The following is a 19,773-nucleotide window of genomic DNA, read 5'->3' as shown; positions in this document are numbered from 1 at the left end:
ACGTGTGGGCTGGTCCTGGCAGGGTTGTGGCTGGGTCATGGCCCGGGGTACGTGTGGGCTGGTCCTGGCAGGGTTGTGGCTGGGTCATGGCCCGGGGTACGTGTGGGCTGGTCCTGGCAGGGTTGTGGCTGGGTCATGGCCCGGGGTACGTGTGGGCTGGCAGGGCTGGGCCGGGTGGTGGTCCCTAGGTCCTGGCAGGGCTGAGGGCTCGTTTGTGGCCAGCAGCAAGCCCCAAGCTGTGAGCTGATCACTTTGCTGCACGCCTCCAGCACCACTGCTGTCGGAACGGGGGCAAATCTGCAAGCCAAGCCCCGGACGACCCCTTAAAACGACTTGGTCCTTTCCGTGGTTCCCTGCAGCTGGCGGGATATTTGCCCTGGGACCCAGGGATTTATGTTCCTTGTGGTTCCCCCATGTGATTGCTCCAGGCCCACACCCTGCCAGCGGCCCCAGCAGAGCCGGGGTGGGGGGGTCTGCCGGCTCGCCGGGCACTCTGACCCCAAGGGGACTGTCCCGTGCGTGCTCGCCAAACCCAGCCCATCCTTAGCTAGTGTGGGAGAGCTCTGCCCCGCTGAACACGGGTGGGGGTGCGCACCGTCATGGAGCTGGGAGCGGCTCAGCAAGGGCCTGTGCTGCCCCCAAGCTTGTCTCGGCATTGCAGCCTGCGGGGCCAAGGCGGCTGGGGGCCCCTGGCCCATCTGTGGGGCTGAGGGATGGGGGCCCATTGGGCCCAGCCAGGCAGCCCTGTGGCTTATCGCTTCCCATTTAACTTGTTAAGAAGGACTCCGGCTCCTCTCCCACCCCGTCCCATACCAGCTGAGAAGCTGCACGTGCCCTTTCCAATGTAACCGGCGTTCCACTGCTTTGCTGCAGTGGGGCGGGGGCGGGAAACGGGGTAGGAGGAGGCTGCTCAACATGGGAGAGGAATGCAAATGCAAGAGCACTCGGCCAAGGGCTGGGGGCTAGCGTACAAAATACATCCCTTGTTTGCCATCCCAGACCCCGGCTCCCAACGCAGAGGTTGAGTGGAGGAAGACTGGCCCAGTGGTTAAGGCTCTGGTTCAAGTCCCTATGCTATCCCACATGTCCTGTGTGATCTTGGCCAAATCACTTCCCTTCTCCGTGCCTCAGTTGCCCCATCTGTACAGTGGGGATAACAGCACTGCCCTGCCTCCTAGGGGCGTAGTGAGGGTAAATGTGAGAGGCTCAGCGCATGAAGGCTGTATAAGCATCTCAGACAGACAAATGCCTAAGGAATCAGCTCAAGTCAATGATATTCTGTTGGCCTGACAAACGATACAGGCCTTGGTCTAATACAATAGTGATGGGCCTGCTCCCACTATCTAGGCTGGACAGACAGATGCTTAGCAGGGACACAGGGAAGAACAATAGTTTCAGTGGGAGAAATGGGAAACCCACTCCCCAAAGGGAGATGAGATCTCTTTTTATATAGAACCCCCCCCAAAATAGAACAGACACCCCTCAATAACTAACCCCTCCCCCCCACGATACATCTACAAGGAAGGCACCCTAGTCTCAGCAGTATTGATGCTCTGTTGTCCCTTTAAAGACTGTGGTCCTGATTCTGATCTTACGGGCACTGGTGTAAATCAGAACCAACTGCCTCAAAGCCAGCTGGGGCACGCGAGGAGAGACGCAGGCCTTGCTGGGCAAGCATTCTATGCAGCTGGGAATCCTGGGCCTAATTTTCCCAGCCATGCTGGCCTCCCATGGGCTTCCTATGACATTGCAGCTGGTCAATACCCCAGTCTCTCCCGACTTGTGTCTTTTAAATATGGTGGGTAGCCCTCCCTGCCTCTTCTAGCCAATAGGATCAAAGAATCCACCTGTTTTTGTTTTCTATTGGATTCACTGCTCCAAGCTCCACCCCAATAGGCGGAACTTTTGCTAGGCAGCCTGTATAAAAGGAGAGCGTTTAAGGTGCCCCCTGTCCCTAAGAGTCCTGCCTGTCTGTGCTGAGCAGAGCAAATTGTCTCCTGAAAGAGCCTTGACCTCTGAACTGTGGGAGAAATGCAGCCGCCCCAGCAGAGCAGACAGCTCTGGGCGGAAGCTGCAGGTAAGCAAGGGGCTGGGCTGGAAAAGCAGGTGAAATGTCCCGTGTGATGAATTACAAGGAGGAGAGTGGAGTGTTACTCGAGGGCTGCAGGGTTTGTAGCTTCTCTTGGCTAAGCTGGTTGAACATGCCTGGGCTCCTTGCCTGCTCTGTTCCTCCCATGATCTCCCTGTGTTCACCTTCCTGGTTCCCTCTATTCCCTGCAGCTCCCCTAGTTCCCCCTATTGTCTGGTTCCCCCATTTCTCCCTCTTCAGGGGTGCTGTGTGCTGTGCCCCTGTGCATGGGTCCCCCATGGCTGGAGTTTTGGTGCACCCCCATGCCTTGTTAGCCTCACATCCATGTCCCCAAATCTCCCCCACACCAGAGTGTCCCCACCACCATAGCCCCCCTTTCTCTCTAATACCAGGGGCTCTGTGCACCTCCTTCCCCCTGTCAGAGGTTTTGGGTCCCCTTCTGCCATCTGCACCCCAGTGCCTGTGTTTCCCCCGTTGTTGTTTTTGCCTGGGAAATAAGTCATTCCGGGTGCCCACTCTCGAGAGCCTGAGCAGGGCTCTGGTTATGCTGGGCGGTGTTCATGGGGCCGTCGAGCAGTTTTTGGCTCTGTAAACCGTTGCAGAGGTGCACGAAGCACTGGCTGTGCTAAACGGATGGCAGGAGACCCTGTAGCCCCCCTTTGGTTTTCTGATTGCCCCCCAGGTCAACACTGTTTGGCTCATCGGTGCCAAGGGCGGCCCCTGGAATTTAGGAATTGGTCCCATGCAGTGCTCCAAAGTGATCACGTGCTAGACAAACCGTGGAGTACAAGGTCTGCCAAAGAGTGGGAGGGTTGGCCTGAGGCTGTGAGCACCAATCTGGGTGCCAAGAATCTCTCTGAGGGCTATTCCCTGGTCTGGTGTCAACATCTTCTGTGCCCTTGGGCAAGTCACTGCCCCCTGCCTCAGTTTCCCCATCTGCAAAAAGCGAGCAATGCTTCCCCAACCCGTGGAGGCGGGGCGCATGTGTCTGTGGAGAACGGCTCAATCAAGCTCTTCACAGATGGAAGGTTCTAGAAGAGCGCGGTGTTGCTGTTGGCGGCTGCTGCCCCCCGCCGAGCTAACGAGAAATGCAGCATTCATAATAAGCCATTTGTTGTTCCCATCTTGCCTTAACGTGGGTGGGAGCAAGCCGCAATGTATGCGTGATCTGCTGGAAGGGTGTGACAGAGGCTCTGCTCTGGCTGAGGGGTTGGACCCTCCTTTCCATCACCCTTCCCCCCCACCGCCTGCGGAGCGCTCCTTACGCACCGTTCCCCGAGGGCAGCTGGAGTGACTGGGATTGCGGAACCTCCGCCCCAGAGAGACACCTCGGTGCCAGCGGCCGATGGGTAGAGCAGGGGGCCGGGAGTCAGGACTCCTGGGTTCGATCTCAGCTCTGCCAGGGACTTCCTGGGTGAAGTCACTTCACTGGTCTGTGCCTCCGTTTCCCCATCATTAGTTGCAGGGGCAGTGCTTAAATAACCTTCCATTGCCTCTAGCGCTTTATATCCAAGGATCTCAATGCACCTGGCATGACTTAATTAGCATCATCATTTCCCCTCTCTGAATCCCCTCTTCCCAAACCTCACCCTTGATCCCTAGCTCCCTGGCCCAATAGCCATCACCAGCGAAATGAAGGCTCCCAAGAGGGCCAGTGTTTCTGCTCGGCTCTCCCATGAAGCAGATGGCCACGGGAGCTCAAGGTTAAGCTAGCTGCAGATGGCAGCATGAACGGCTCCTTGGCACTTGTCTTTCAGACCCCGGCTAGGCCAAACAGTCTGTTTCCCTCTGGCTGGCTGGATCAGGAGGCAGCCGATGCCTGCAGCCCTGCTAAGCCATCGCTCATGGGCCTGGCTGACGGACTGCAGGTCTTCCATCTGTCCACAGGTGGCTGCCTCCAGATAAGATGGTGTCTCGGAGTGTGGGGGAGTCCAGGCCCTGCACCCCTCTTCCTGGGATTCACTGAGACTCTCAGCCAGCCAGTAAAATAGAAGGTTTATTGGACAACAGGAACACAGTCCACAACAGAGCTTGTGGGTACACCCAGGACTCCTCAGTCAAGTCCTTCTGGGGGAGCAGGGAGCTTAGACCCCAGCCCTGGGGTTCCCTGTGTTCCTCCACCCAGCCCCAAACTGAAACTAAACTCCCCCAGCAGGCTCTCTCCTGCAGCCTGTCTTCACATTCCTGGGCAGAGGTGTTACCTCCCCCTCCTCCTCCTGGCTCAGGTGACAGGCTTTCGGGTCTCCCATCCCCAGGGCACATTCCCAGGTCAACACTCCCCCCTCCCTGCTGCATCACATTGTCACAGAGGGTGTTTGTGTCCTGGGCCCCCTTACAAACACTCTCCCCTGCCCCACAGTGCCTCCAGGACAAGCCCAGCCATAAGGTTCTCTTTTTGCACAAGGGGAAACTGAGGCATGGAGGGAGGGTTTGCTGGCCCAACCAAACTACAAGGCGAGTCAACTGCAAAACTGACAAGAGAACTCAGAAGTCCTTGAGCTAGAGGAGATTCCCCCTCAGCTGCTAGCCGTAATAGGCCTTTTATCCTCCCCTACAGGGTGCCGTCATGCACACGTGACGAGGTGACCCCCCTGAACGCGCTGGCTGGTGCATGAAGTTACTTTCTGGGTGCAAGGGGGCGGGCACCCTGGTTGCCAGTCACAATGTGAGCTGGTGGCCTGCTAAAGCCATGGGGTCCCTTCTGGTCTCTGTGCAGGGTCCCCAGCTCTTTCCAGGGGACATGTGCTACCCACGCAGCCTCAGTGCAGCAGGGAAGGGTACACAGACGGCATTGCATGCCATAGACCCACATCTCAGGGGCCCGAATTGCACACACAGATCAGTCACGTTCCAGCTGCCCAGCCCCACAGAGCTGAGCACGAGCCGCGTGTGTCTCTCCCCAGCAACCTCCGCAGGAGCAGGGGGTGTGGGCAGATTGGCACAGGCCTGGATGTGGATGGAGACGGGGTAATAGCAGCCCGGCCTACACCCAGCCCCAGTGAACGCTTGCTCCTGAACTCACCTCTTGGGGACTCCAGCTGCTCACTGACTTCACCCCGGCTTCCCTTCTCTTCCCAGCATTCTTGGGTGCAAAACAGCTCTTAGTCACGTCGGTGCAAAGGCTCCCTGGGGCTGCCTGGCTGTGCTAGGGAGGCCATCTGCCACCAGCCAGGGACTCTCTAAAGGTGGCTGATGGGGCAGTAGGGAGGGGCTAGGATCTTGATGATGGAGCAAGAGAGGATTATTTTTCCGAGGATGCCTGTGCAAGGGGAGGCCACTTTCGTGAGCTCTCAGGGCTCCGCTCTGGTGGCCCCGGTGTAAATCTGGCGCTTGCCCAGCATCCGCTCGGGCGGTTGATTCTGATCGCGCTCAAGCTCTGTGCGTGCGGCACAACCCACTCGCCAATTCCAGGCGCCGCCAGCCAAATCTCGCCTCCTCTAAATGCAGGAGCTTCCCGCCGGCCCTGCCATTGCTCTTGTTCTCGGTTCGTTTGCCCCCCCTCCAAGTTCAACAGGAGCATAACGAATATCCCTACCCCCATGCAGGCAAAAATAGCATGAAATGAAGAGCGGGGGCCAGGGATGGGCATGACTCCAACCCCAGTGCTGACAAGTTAATAAGCCTCTGTTTGCTAAACAGTGCGTTAAAGTGTTGACAAAAGCTTTTTTCTCGTGCCTGGCTGCCGGGAGCACAGGGCGATGTAACCCAGCCAGAGGAAGAGCCAAGGAAGTCCTAATTGCCAAGGAAACACTAGGGCTTGTCAGAGGACATCATGTTTGCTATCAGCCCCAGTGCGCCTCCAACTAGATCTTACTCCAGCTACTCAGCAGAGGAGCCAGGAGCTCAGCGGGCAGCTGGGTGCAGTTCAGGGGGTGACACAGTGCTTGGGGCTCCGCACTGGAGCCAGCGGGCTGAGATGGAGAGGTCCCAGCTCGTTAGGATGGCTCTGAATTAGTGACAGGGCTGTTAGCTGCCCCCGTTGCTTTTGTAATGAGCTGGTCCTTCCTGTAGATTTCCCCCCCTTCGCGTGCCCCTGGGTGGCAATCTGAGCCCAGAGGCGAAAGACGGACCAGGCCAGGTGCCCGCAAGGCCGTAGCCTGGGTTGCCTGGCTTCCTCTGCTCTGTAATGCTTTTTGAGAGGGAGCCCCGCACGTATCCCCTTGGGAGCGGAGAGCTTCAGAGCAGACAGCGCGCTCTCCCTCCACCGCGCGGGGCTGAAATGGGCGATAAGCAGCGCCAAGGACGATTTCCCCTTTGTTCGTATGCGGCTGTCCCCTGCCCCTCTGTGTGTGCTCAGTTACTGTGTCTTTTAACACTGTACCCACGGTGGGCCCAGTAGGCAAAGGGTTATGGAGCCCTGCCTTGTCCCTTTTCAGATTGTCAGGTTGGCACTTCCAGTGGGTACTTGGGTGCCAATCTGAGCACCGCAATGCAGAGCTAGTGCCCTCCCTTAAGCAGAAATCTGGGCACCTCCTGTACAAGACCATCTACAAACCGGGGAGGAGGGGGATGCCCAGCCTTGGCCTGCATTGGCATCTCGACTTCACAAGACTGTGCCCATCCCCGTCTGCCAGCTTGCACTGGGATCTGCCCTGATCTGTGACTAGCCATTGCTGGGTGTTTGATTTCACACACAGCAAATCTTTGCAGCAGCTTGTTTGTCCAAACCCTTCAGCTCCATGGGGAGGGAGGCCTTGGGGAGCAAGGCCTGGTACAGAACACTGCATCCCACAGCAGTTACCAACCCGAAGTACAGATGGGCCCCAAGTTCTGGTGCATTCCCAGCTGGGATTTGGTCTCAGCTCATTCTAGAGAGAACTCCCGGCAACAGAGTTCACAGTCCAAATCCCTCCTCCTATGTTTGGGTCCAAGGCACTGAGCCGCACTTCAATGGTAACACCTTGGGCCAGCTGCTCAGCTGGTGTAGATCGGGGGGGTTCAGCAGGAGCCATGCTGATCTACCCCAGCTCTTAGTGCCTGTTAGTGTCTCTGTCTCTAGCTGCAGCTGCAGGAACAGAGCTCAAGCTGCATCCCATCAAAGCCCAGCAGCTCCTCCTCCAAACCGCAGAGCCCACGCTCCTAATCCAATGGTGCGCTCACCCCTGACTGCTGCGCTGCTGTGTTAGTGGTGGGGGAAATCAAGGCAGGGGAGACATTAAGGTGTTGAAACTCCCCGACCGAAAAGGGCCCAATGCAGGCTCCAATCCAGCCGTTACAATTCCACAGCCTCTGTTGGGATGTCGTGGTGCCCTGCTAGCCACCTTCGCTTGCAGGTGTTCAGGGAGGCTGCGTGTCTCCAGCTGCCTCATTGCACCCACAGATCGGTGAGCTGTGAAAACATAAAAACAGCCAGACTGGGTCACACCAAAGGTCCATCTAGCCCAGTATCCTGTTTTCTGACAGTGTCCAATGCCAGGTGCCCCAGAGGGAATGAACAGAACAGGGGATCATCAAGTGATCCATCCTCTGTCACCCTTTCCCAGCTTCTGGCAAAAAGAGGCTAGGGACACCATCCCTGCCCATCCTGGCTAATAGCCATTGATGGACCTCTCCTCCATGAATGTATCTAGTTCTTTTTTGAACCCTGGTATAGTCTTGGCCTTCACAACATCCTCTGGCAAGGAGTTCCACAGGTTGACTGTGTATTGTGTGAAAAAATGCTTCCTTTGTTTGTTTTAAACCCGCTGCCTATTCATTTCATTTTGTGACCCCTCATTCCTGTGTTATGAGAAGGAGTAAATAACACTTCCTGATTTATTTTTCTCCACACCAGTCATGATTTTATAGACCTCTATCATACCCCCCCTTAGTAGTCTCTTTTCCAAGCTGAAAAGTCCCAGTCTTATTAATGTCTCCTCATGCGGAAGCTGTTCCATCCCCCTAATAATTTTTGTTGCCCTTTTCTGTACCTTTTCCAATTCCAATGTATCTTTTTTGCGATGGGATGATCACATCTGCACACAGTATTTAAGATGTGGGAGTACCATGGGTTTATATAGAGGCAACATGATCTTTTCTGTTGTCTTATCTGTCCCTTTCTTAATGATTCCCAACATTCTGGTTGCTTTTTTGACGGCCGCTGCGCACTGAGTGGATGTTTTCAGAGTACTATCCACCATGACTCCAAGATCTTTCTTGCGTGGTAACCGCTAACTTAGACCCCATCATTTAGTATGTATAGTTGGGATTATGTTTTCCGATGTGCATTACTTTGCATTTACCAACACTGAATTTCACTGCCATTTTGTTGCCCAGTCACGCAGTTTTGTGAGATCCTTTGGTAGCTCTTCGCAGTCTGCCTGGGACTTAACTATCTTGAGTAGTTTTGTATCATCTGCAAATTTTGCCACCTCACTGTTTACCCCCCTTTCCAGATCACTTACAAATTTGTTAAATAGGACTGGGCCTACTGGGGGTAAGGCTGGCTCCGCTGCTGATGGCTGAATGGAGATGGACATGGAGACAGAAGCGAGAGGCCAGGTGTATGAAAAGGCCTTGGCCAATTCACTCCCAACTCTGTGATCCTGGCAGTGAGCCCGGGGGAAATAGCCCACAGCACCATGGAGATGGAAGGAGAACATTTCCTTGAAGGAAGCTGGCAGTGATACTGCTGCACAATCAGGGGCCTTTGGGAAAGGGGGTGGGAGGCAGCCCCCAACGTGAGCAGGGTTTGCTGGGTGGCCCCTCTGTCCTTTGCCAGCAAACTCTGTCCCTGCACTTAGGGCAGGGATAGAGTGGGGAATAAATTGCTTAAGCCACCTTTGTGCTCTCTACATTGCACTGCCCTGCACAGCCTCCAGTGTCACTTAGAGCAGCCTCAGGGTTGCTCTAATGTAGGCTAGGTCTACACTTAAACTGGTACAGTGGCCCAGCTGGAGTATGGTAGCTGTGCCACACTAGTGCTTCAGTGCAGACACTCCCTGCAGAGCCAGGAGGGGTTCTCCCATTGCTGGAGTTAACCCCCCTCTCCCAGAGGCAGTAGCTAGGCTGCCGGAAGAATTCTTCCATCGCCCTAGCACTGTCTCCACAGTGATGTAGCTGGGTTGATCTAATTTCCTGGTGTTGGCCAGCACTTACGCTCTGCTCCCTGAGCCCTGAGAGGCCAAGAACAACCCCAGCACTGTGTGCTCTGGACACGGCCCTGCTGCTGGGCGTAGGGCCACTGGACAGACCTTATGGCAGCCGGGGAGACCTCTGCTCAGGAGGGGAATGTGCAGGGGACCCTGTTAGGTGCCAGGGCAGAGGCAAGGGGCCCCTGATTCTCCAGTCTCCTGGTTCCGAAGCGCTAGCTGATACAGCAGGTGACGTGCACCCTCTGGTCGCCAACGCCATCAGCTGGGGGTCTCCGTGCCAGGCTGGCACCTCTGGAGGCAGCAGGCCTCTTGTCTAGCCTCAGAGCAGGGCTCAGTACCAGCATGAGTCTCCCCCCGGGCAGCCCCGCCAGCGTGCCCGGCCCCTCACCAAGGTGTCAGCCAGCCTGTCTCTGTGGCCCATACAGCCTCTTGCCCCCCTGCTCAGGCTGCCAGATGGTGCCAGCTGTGGCCGTGGCATTTTATGGGGACACCTGCTCCACTGGGAAGGGGGCTGAGACCCACTGATGGGATTTCACGTTGGCCCCGTCAGCCGGCTGTGCTCGGTAGGTGCTGCCACCTCCAGCCATGCCCGGCCGGAGCGGGGTGGCCATATCCAGAGGCAGAGCCAAACTTTGGGGTGTTTGAACGAGAGGGTCTAGCTCTGATCTTCATCTCTGACGCTGACGGGCGCTGCCTGGGATCTTGCCTGGAGGGCGATGGGCCTGGATGTCCCAAGAACTGACCTGGGCCTTTGGCCTGAACTCCGCTCATCACTTTGGGGGGCTGGGGCACATCAGCATTTTCCATTTCCTCCCTCTCCCCTGGGCCTCCCCAGCTCTGCGCAGGGGCTGAAGCACCGACCGGCCCACCCTGTGCGGCATTTGTGGCCTGCCCTCAAGCAGGGCGCTGTGGCAAGCTCCTGAATGGAGCCTGCCCTCGGGAGGTCTCCAGAGCAGCTTGCAGCTCCCTAGCGGTCTGGGGAAGATTGCCTGCTTCTGGCTAGGCATCTGAAGTGCTGACCCCCTCCACATTTCTCCCTCACCTGCTCTCAGCCCCAGAGCACGCCTGGATCCTACCTCTGCAGGGCTCAGTTCTGGGCTCCCCTCTGCCATATAGACAAGCCCACCCCAAGGTTCTTATCCAGGTGCAAAGCTCTCAGGAGGGTCCCCAGATCAATTGCAGTAGCCCCTATGCAGATTGGGCCTGTGACCTGCCCAGGGTTTAGCCCGGAGACCGCAGCAGAGACGGGGAAGGAGCTCAGGCCAGCGGTCACAATCCCTGTTGCACAGAGTCAGGCTAACTTCTCTGCAGCATCAGCCCCTCAGCAAGCTCCCCCATTACCCCCCCACCCCAGTCTTCCTTTTTCCTCCCCAGCACTTTAACTTCCCATCCCTGGCCCCCGTCTCCCCTCGCTCCGGGGGCCCTTGCAGGGTTGGCAGGTCTCTGTCCAATCGCAGAGCCAGGCCGAGCATTTTGCCTGGGAAATGCAGTTGCGGGTCGTTGCCCACGGAAGGAGCTGACCCCTCTCAAATGGCAGAGGATCGAGCGGCTCCGTCTTGGCCCTAATGGACGGGTGGGCTCCGGGGGGGCTTGGCCCGGCTCGTTGTCTAAAGAAACGTAAGTGCATTTGGCGCCTTGAGATACAATTGCCTTGTTGAATATTTCAGAGGGTTCCCGGAGAGAAAGGGGCGAGAGGCCCAGAGCCACGTGGCTTTTGTTGGGCTGTTTCTTTTAAAGAAAGTGAAGGGATTTTACTTCAGAGCTGCAGGGCAGGAGAGTGGGCATTGCAGGGGAGGGGAGGTCTGCCTGCTGCAAGGCCAGCTCCAGCCTGGATAATGGCTGAATCTCGGGATGCAGAGCCCCAGCAGGCCAAGCTGTGCTAGGTACAAGCCTCCGCCACCTGGTCCAAAGCTCCTGGAGCTGCCTGCCCCCGGTGACTGCAGTGGGGCTTGGGCCAGGCGCAGGACAATGCCCCGCTGAGCACCTGTCTGAGGGCTGCCTGCACAAACTCGTGCTACAGCAGCTGCCGCTACTGCAGAGATGTCAGTAGCTGGCCCCCATCACTGCATGGGAACAGAGGCTAAGTGACTTGCCCAAGGTCAGACAGGAAGTGGCAGAGCAAGGAATCGAACCCACGTCTCTCAAGTCGTAAACTGGTGTCCTTCCCTTGGAGCATGTCCTGCACTACCTGGAGCTGGCATGCAGAATCCATAGCCTGCACGCGCACCCCCACAATGCACTTCTGCCACGGCTTATAGCTAAATGTACGCGACAGGCTGAAATGGAAGAGCTGAGATTTGCATGAGCACCTTGTGGGGACAGAGCTGCACCTCCCTTTATCGGTACAAAGTAAGCTGCCCTGTTACATTCCCTGTCATGGCTTAGACTCTAATTGCTGTGGGAAATACCAAGCATTTCCAAAGCACCCATGGGTTAGTGGGCAGTACAAGGCTGTGCACCAAGTTATTCCACACAGGTATCTGAGCTCAGAAACCAGAGAGGACAGAGCTCCACCTGGTCAGCTCCAGGCCCTTCCCTCCAGTCTGTTTTCTAGGGCTTTGTCCCATCCGCTGATGGAAAGTCCCTGTGATATCCCCACAGGCCCATCTGGTTTGCCGCTTTAATGACTGTCCCACAAGTCACCCCGGTGCTCTATGCTTAGAAGTGAGTGTGACGTTGCACTCCATATATTTTTATAAAAATGTTTGTAAGTGTGGATACGATGTAACTGGAATATGCTTTGTGCAAAAGGCTTCTTGTAAGGTATCATTACAAAGCTTATCTATTGAGTGTGTGCATCCTATTTGTACGAATGTGCCATTCTTGTATCTGAAACTAGGAATATGAAATATAACTCTGAGGGCCTATTTTAATTATGCAAAGTGTGGGCCATTAATGGTTATTTGGAATCTTGATGGCTCCCATTAACCAGGACGATTGGTTGTAAATGGCTCTGTTTATTTGTATGACTTCCTGTATACCTGTGTGCCAGCCAATGGGTAATGAAATCTCACAGGACATGTGATCATGTCACCTGAACTGGAATCCATCTTAACCCGGTGCTTTTCCATTTAGAAGAAGGGGTGGGAACCCAGAGAGAGACAAAGGATTCCCACCTTGTGTCAAAGCTATTAAAGGGGGTGGAACAGAACAAAGAGGCTGTATGCATCCGATGAAGTGAGCTGTAGCTCACGAAAGCTTATGCTCAAATAAATTGGTTAGTCTCTAAGGTGCTACAAGTCCTCCTTTTCTTTTTGAGTCATAGGGAAATCCCCTAGTTACCACCTGAGCTGGAACTAACAAGGATTGTACTAGGGAAAAGAACTGGGCCCAGACTAGGAAGGAGTCTAGTCTGTGAAAGAAGCTTATTGGAACATCTAAGGGCGAGATTTACCTGTATTCAGTTTCTTAATGTATTAAGCTTAGACTTACGTGTTTTGTTTTATTTTGCTTGGTAACTTACTTTGTTTTGTTTGTTGTTAATTGAAACCACTTAAATCCTACTTTTTATACTTAATATAAATCACTTTTGTTTATTAATTAACCCAGAGTAAGTGATTACTACCTGGGGGAGCAAACAGCTGTGCATATCTCTCTATCAGTGTTATAGAGGGCAGACAATTTATGGGTTTACCCTGTATAAGCTTTATACAGAGTAAAATGGATTTATTTGCAGTTTGGATCCCATTGGGAGCTGGGTATCTGGGCACTGGAGACAGGAGTACCTGCTGAGTGGTTTTCAGTTAAAGCCTGCAGCTTTGGGGACATGGTTCAGACCCTGCATCTGGGTTGCAGCAGGCTGGTGTGTCTGGCTCAACAAGGCAGGGTTCTGGAGTCCCGAACTGGCAGAGAAAATGGGCTCAGAGGTAGTCTCTGCACATCGGGTGACAGTCCCAAGGGGGTCTCTGTGACCGAACCCCTCAGTGAGGTCAGCTTAGCTATGGCAGGTGTGGGTGTGAAAACTCCACGATCTGAGCGCCATCACTACGCTGCTCCCAACCCCAGTGTAGATGCAGCTGGGCTGATGGAAGAATGCCTGTCACCGTGGCTACCGTCCTTGGAGAGGCGGAGTTCCTACAGGGATGGGAACCCCCCCTTTCCCACGCTGTAGGAAGCGTGTCTGCTACGGCACAGCTGTGGCAACATGGTGCCGAGAGTGTAGATGTGGCTTTAGAGAGCCCCCATCACAGGTTTTCCCTTGACACTGAAGTGTAGGGGAAGAGCCTAATTTAGTTTAAATAGGGCCGAGGTCCTCTTCCCCCCCACCCCCAGCCCCCCACCCCCGTAGTCCTAGTTGTAAACTCCATTGTATCTTGGGGCACTAGGTGTTTGTATTGCAGTCGTGGCTGGAGTCCCCAGCTGGGAGTGGGGTTCTATCCTGCTTGGTGCTGCCCAGACAGCCAGAGAGGGTCCTGCCGCAACATGGTTACAGTCTAAAGGGTGGAAGGAAGGGTTGTCTCTAACTCACAGATGGGGAGCTGAGGCCCAGAGCCTCAGGAAATCTGTGGCCAAGCTGGCCCCAGAGCCCAGGTTTGTCTGAGTTCCTTCCCGTGCCTGGATCCCAAGCCCATCTTTCCCACCTCTGCTGGATGTGTGGCCCCTGCAGACACGAGTGACTACGGGTTGGTGTCAGATGTGGTCTGACTTGGACAATGGAAGTTCATCTCTGACGGTAGCCTCCAGCAGCTCTCCTGCAACAACCAATTATTTCCCTTCCCCTCCCATGTTCCCCCCAGACACTGCATGCTGCTTATCTGGCCTCTGCAGGACTCTCTGCAGCTGGGAGTGGCTCAGAGCCCCAGGCATTGTGGGATTCCTCCCCAAATGCACAGACTTGCCTCTGGCTTACGGGAGCGGCTGCCTGGCTCTTCCCCCTTGAGCAAAGCAGAGCTTGAGCTCTCAGAAGACATGAACCCCCCTCCCCCAGCTCCCTTCTCCTGAATTCAAAACTCATCCCCTTTGCATTAAAGTTTCTTTGCTGAAGAGCAATTAGATTAGCATCTAGACTCAGAAAAAGAGCCAATTTGCAGGCAGGTGGTGCTGCCGCGTTGGCTTTCAGCTCCATAATGGGGCTGCAATGAATAAGCTGGCACTGAAGGAGAATAATGGGAAACGCAGGGGGAGAGGATGCTGAGATGAGAGCTGATGAGAGGGGAAGGCAGGTGGAATAGGGAGACTCAGGAGACAGGAGCTGTGGGGGTGGTTGGAACCAGACCCTCCCCCAGACGATGTTGGAGGGAGCGGAGGCTTGGCTGGAGGGGGGTTCCTGGTGATGAGGGGGAGCTTGGGGTCCTGAGGTAGTGAGAGGAAGGGGAGGGTGCATGGATCTCGAGATGACACGGTGGGGTCAGCCCATTAGAGAACCTGGCCTGTCCCTCCAGGGTGTGATGGGTGGATTCCCAATGGGTCCTGATTCTCCTGGCCTTGGGAGACTCCCATTGGATTTCTGAGCTGGGTTGGGGTTTGGCTCTGGGTCCGACTGGAGTTTAGACAGGTCACAGGATCCACATCAATGCTCCATTATCCTTCCGCGGCCCAGGGTGATAACCTGGGAGCGGGTCGACTCTCTGCCGGTGGAAAGGGCACAGCTTCGCTGACTTCCATGGAGCAATGCAAAGTGACCCCAGCAGGGAGTCTGGCCCCGTCACTGTCACAGCGGCATTTAAATTAACACTGGCCCTTGACTCAGCCATCTCTGCACGTCTCCCCTTCACTTCCCAGGCTGGGGCAAAGGGTCCCAAGGCCAAGGCTGTGCAAATGGCAAGGAGATGCTCACTGGTTATTTCTGCCTTGTCACAGGAGCTAAACACCGCAAATCACGTGGTAATTAATCGATGAGCAAATTAGTGACATCAGATGCAGTTTCCGTATAATCTGCAGACACATGTAGGAGTACAGTGCATGGCTTGGCAGCCCCTGGGGTGTCTCTAGCTGCTGGCTGGGACACAGGCCGGTTATTTTTTCCTCTCTGCCCAGGGAATTTCAGGTGGTTTGTGGGCAGCCAATGCCCACTGCTCTTGGAGACCCGAGACCTGCCCATGGAAATATTCAGCCGTAGGGATCAGAAATTGAGACACAAGTGAGGTAAGGAAGAGGGGGCTTTGGAATGTGGCTGTTCCAGATGGCGGGAGCTGCAGGGGAGAAGGAGCTCTCGCCACCAGGGGTCAGAGACGAGCTGGGGTCCAGGGACAGACTGGGTCTCTGTGGCTGGCCGGAGCGAGTCCATGGAGGGCTGTTAAAACCATGGAGCGTTTTGAAGGGGTGTTGCCGGCTGAGACCAACCCCTTCTGCGCCCAGAGTTTGCACTAGCGAGGAGACGCCTCAAGAGAGCAGGCCATGCCACTGCCAGCCGGAGGCGTGAAGTCCTCCTGCCTCTGAGCCAGCCTGGCGGGCACTCAAGGTCTGGGCCCAGTGGCTGCTGCAGAAACAGAACCTCCCACTTGCAGGGCGCCCTCTAACCCTCCGTGGGGCTGGGGATGGAGCAGCCTGTGATGGCTTGGAGAGGGCAGAAATGGGCCAGGGGAAGCCAGGCCTTACCACCGCCTGGCACTGAAGGAGCTCTACCCCCTCCAATCCTGCCTTGATCCTGGCCCCAGCCTCCCTTCCCTATTCCCCAGGTGGCTCTGGCATCCTCTCCCCATGCTGCCAGCATCCTAGCCGTAGCTGGGGGATTCACGTCCCCCAGCATGTCCCTGTGGCTCCATGCTCCACCCACCGGGCTGTTTGCGTCCATGTCCCATCCTGGAGCTGGGGAGAATGACTGGAGCCCGCGGGGCACTCTGGGGGCAGCGGGCAGGCAGGGGCAGTGGAGATGGAATGAGGAGCAGGCAGGTCTCTAATGCAAGGACATTGTCCTCTGGTGAGGAAACAGACCTGCAGGGGAGTGTCCAGGGGGCTGGGCAACGTGGCCTGCCCCTCCCCTCCAGCAGCCTCCATCTGCCTGGAGAGGGGCAGCAACAGCTGGGGGGCTTGGGCATGTGAGAACTTCCTGGGCTGGGATAAAGGGAGGGGAGTGTGGTCAAGGGGTTAGAGCACAGAACTGGGGGTCAGGACTCCTGGGTTCCATGTCTGGCTCTAGGAGGGAAGTGGGATCTGTTGGGTTAGAGCAGGGGACTGGGAGTCAGGACTCAGGGAACCTGTTCCTTGGGCACTGTATGACCCGTGGTGCAAGCCTCTCACTGTCTGTGCCTCAGTTTCCCCTCACCAGTGATAGGGATTAGTGCCTCCCTCTCTCACAGCAGGGCAGGGGGGTCTTCTGCTCTTGGTTGGGTACTGAGACCCCATCTGAGAGACACGCTAGGCTGCAGAGTGGGGCACAACACCCCCCACCCCGGGCTGGTGACAGGCCATGTGCAGGGTGGGATGTGGCGGGGACTGTGTACACGCTAGATGTGCGGCACAGGGAGAGTGCGACAGACACGTGCGCCAGGGCCCCTCCGTCTTCCGCAGGCTCATTACCCTCCTATTACAGCTTCTTCACATACCTCATTGGGCTGGCAGCCTGCCCACTCGCTGAACACAATTGCTTCGATTGCAAGCTGGCACAGGGGCCCTGCTCCCCTGGCCTGCCCCCCTCTTTCCCTGCTGGCAAGGGCAGGGCCCCCTGCTGCCCCTCCCTCCCCTGCTGCTGGTCTGTGTAGCCAGGCTTCCACTCTGCATGCCCATGGTGGTGCAGGGGGGATGGGACTTGTGCAAAGGCCCCTTGAGGTCTCTGGCTTTGGCAGATGCTCAGCACGGCCCAGCACCTGGCCCTTAGCGCAGACAGCTCCCTTTCACACGCAAAGATCCTAAACCACCTGGGGCTCCCAGCCCAGTGGAAGTTGGGCACCTCTCTCCCTGATGCTCCTTTGCCAGATCCCAGCCTCTGCCCTCACTTATCTGGGTGTAAACCTGGAGCCCCCTCACCGAAATAATGGGGTAACTCCAGATTTATGTCCATGCCCGGAGATCCAGTCCTGGCGTTGTGGGAGAAAGATACCTCCCACCCCACTCGCTGACATGCAGCCACCTCTGGGGTGGAGCTGGGAAGTCTATCCACACCTGCAGCTCCGTGCTGCGCTCTGGGAAGGGGTGGATGCTGTGGTGGCGGGAGGTGGAAGGCAATGACCTGAGCTGGTGTTAGGCCAGGGCACGAGAGCTATTCCCCTGTGCCTTATGAAAAGGGCCACAGGATATTTAATGATCATGCCGAGGCCAGGGCCCCACGGGGTGTTAATTCTCTCCTGCCAGAGGGCTCTTTGAAGCAGGGACAACTCTCCTCTGTAAGGCCTTGCAGAGCGAATGAAAAAAGCCAAACACCGCCACCCCTCCCTTTGGATTTATGCTGCAGAGAAAGTCCCTGGAAATAGGTAATAAGCGAGTTGATGACAGCAGTGAGAAGCACAAGCTGTGCAAGCCCCTGGCAGTGGAAACCCATTGGAAATGGTAGTACTGGGGGTGGAGATGGTGTCCTGCCACAGTACGCAAGGGCAGCTGGGTGGTATCGGGGGAGACCAGGGTGACCCTTGATCAGCAGAGTGTATCAAAGGGCTGAACGTCCATTATGGCTGCAAGCTCCGTGTTCTCTCCGGCACATCCCGCCTTGCTGGGGTCCCCCCGCCCCGAGGGGTCAGTGGGTGTAGCTGAGAAGTATTTTCAGACAAGGGTGGGGGTTGGTTTATCAGGTCTCCTGGAGCACGGCTGGGAAGATGGAAATGGGGGGTGGGGTGCTGGTGGAAAGAGGGGAGGTGGGGGTGGGGTGCTTTCCTGTTCAGCTCCCCCTTCCATCCACAGGTCTTATTGCTCCAAACATGCAGTCAGAAGCAGCGGGGTGAGTGGGTTGATGGGGGGGCAAAATCTAAGCGGGAATAAATGGAGGTGTTGAACACACCCACAGCCCCGCGCTTTCCTTTTCTGGGCTCGAGGGTGACAGCAGGGAGAGATCCACCCACCCAGCTCTCTCCTGGCCCCCGGTCTGGCAGGGAGCTAGAGAATCCGGGAATTAGGGTTTAACAGGTTAAATAATTGATCATCGCACTTGACCTGCAGACACTGGAGCGGGTTGGTATCCTAACATTGGCCAAGATTTTAGAGTCAGTGCTTGGGGCGGGGGGTCCAAGCCCTGGCGTGTATCTGCTCAAAACAGGGAGTTTGGTGTGAAAAGAGCCTCTTGATTGCATAGGCAACCATTGGCTACCAGTGGGACCGGGACTTGGGCAGATGGACTATTCCTGGCTCTGCCATGGGATCTGGGGCAAGTCCCTTGGACTTTATGTGCCCACTGTACAGTAGGGATTCTGTTCTCCATAAGCTCCTGTACCAGTCCCCTAGCCCAGCCTTACCTCCCAGGGGTGTGGTGCCATTAAATACAATACAGGTTATGGGGCGCTCAGGTACTCTAGGCCCAGGGACCAGGTCAGTTCCATGGCTAGACAACAGGGGAGCTCTAATATTGTTTGGTTTCAGAGTAGCAGCCATGTTAGTCTGTATTCGCAAAAAGAAAAGGAGGACTTGTGGCCCCTTAGAGACTGACCAATTTATTTGAGCATGAGCTTTCGTGAGCTACATCGGATGCATCGGATGAAGTGAGCTGTAGCTCACGAAAGCTTATGCTCAAATAAATTGGTCAGTCTCTAAGGTGTCACAAGTCCTCCTTTTCTTTTTGCTCATATTGTTTGCGGCCACTAGGTACTAGTGTAATATAGGAACTTATCCTTGCAACAAAGCCCGTTGCCAACTGTGCCCACATATCTATTCAGGGGACACCATCACAGGGCCTAATAACATCAGCCACACTATCAGAGGCTCGTTCACCTGCACATCCACCAATGTGATATATGCCATCATGGGCCAGCAATGCCCCTCTGCCATGTACATTGGTCAAACTGGACAGTCTCTACGTAAAAGAATAAATGGACACAAATCAGCTGTCAAGAATTATAACATTCATAAACCAGTCGGAGAACACTTCAATCTCTCTGGTCACGCGATTACAGACATGAAAGTTGCGATATTACAACAGAAAAAACTTCAAAACCAGACTCCAGTGAGAAACTGTTGAATTGGAATTCATTTGCAAATTGGATACAATTAACTTAGAGAGACTGGGAGTGGCTAACTCATTATGCAAGGTAACCTATTTCCCCTTGTTTTTTCATCCCCCCCCCCCCCCCCCGTTCCTCAGACGTTCATGTTAAACCCTGGATTTCTGCTGGAAATGGCCCACCTTGATTATCATACACATTGTAAGGAGAGTGATCACTTTAGATAAGCTATTACCAGCAGGAGAGTGGGGTGGGAGGAGAGAAAACCTTTTGTAGTGGTAAACACCTATTTTTTCATGGTTTGTACATATACGAACATCTTCTGTATTTTCCACAGTATGCATCCGATGAAGTGAGCTGTAGCTCACAAAAGCTTATGCTCAAATAAATTGGTTAGTCTCTAAGGTGCCACAAGTACTCCTTTTCTTTTTGCGAATACAGACTAACACGGCTGTTGCTCTGAAACCTGTCATATACATGCTTGTGCAGCATGCAGATCTGGTGGCTGTGGGGAGCAATGGAGTACCTAAAATAGACAGATCATCAAATAATAAACCTAATTCCCTTTTTTTTGTGGGATCCTTGTTAG

Source organism: Lepidochelys kempii, chromosome 19 (assembly GCF_965140265.1).
Source record: "Lepidochelys kempii isolate rLepKem1 chromosome 19, rLepKem1.hap2, whole genome shotgun sequence".
Lineage (NCBI taxonomy): Eukaryota > Metazoa > Chordata > Testudines > Cheloniidae > Lepidochelys > Lepidochelys kempii.
This window is presented reverse-complemented; position numbering follows the sequence as displayed.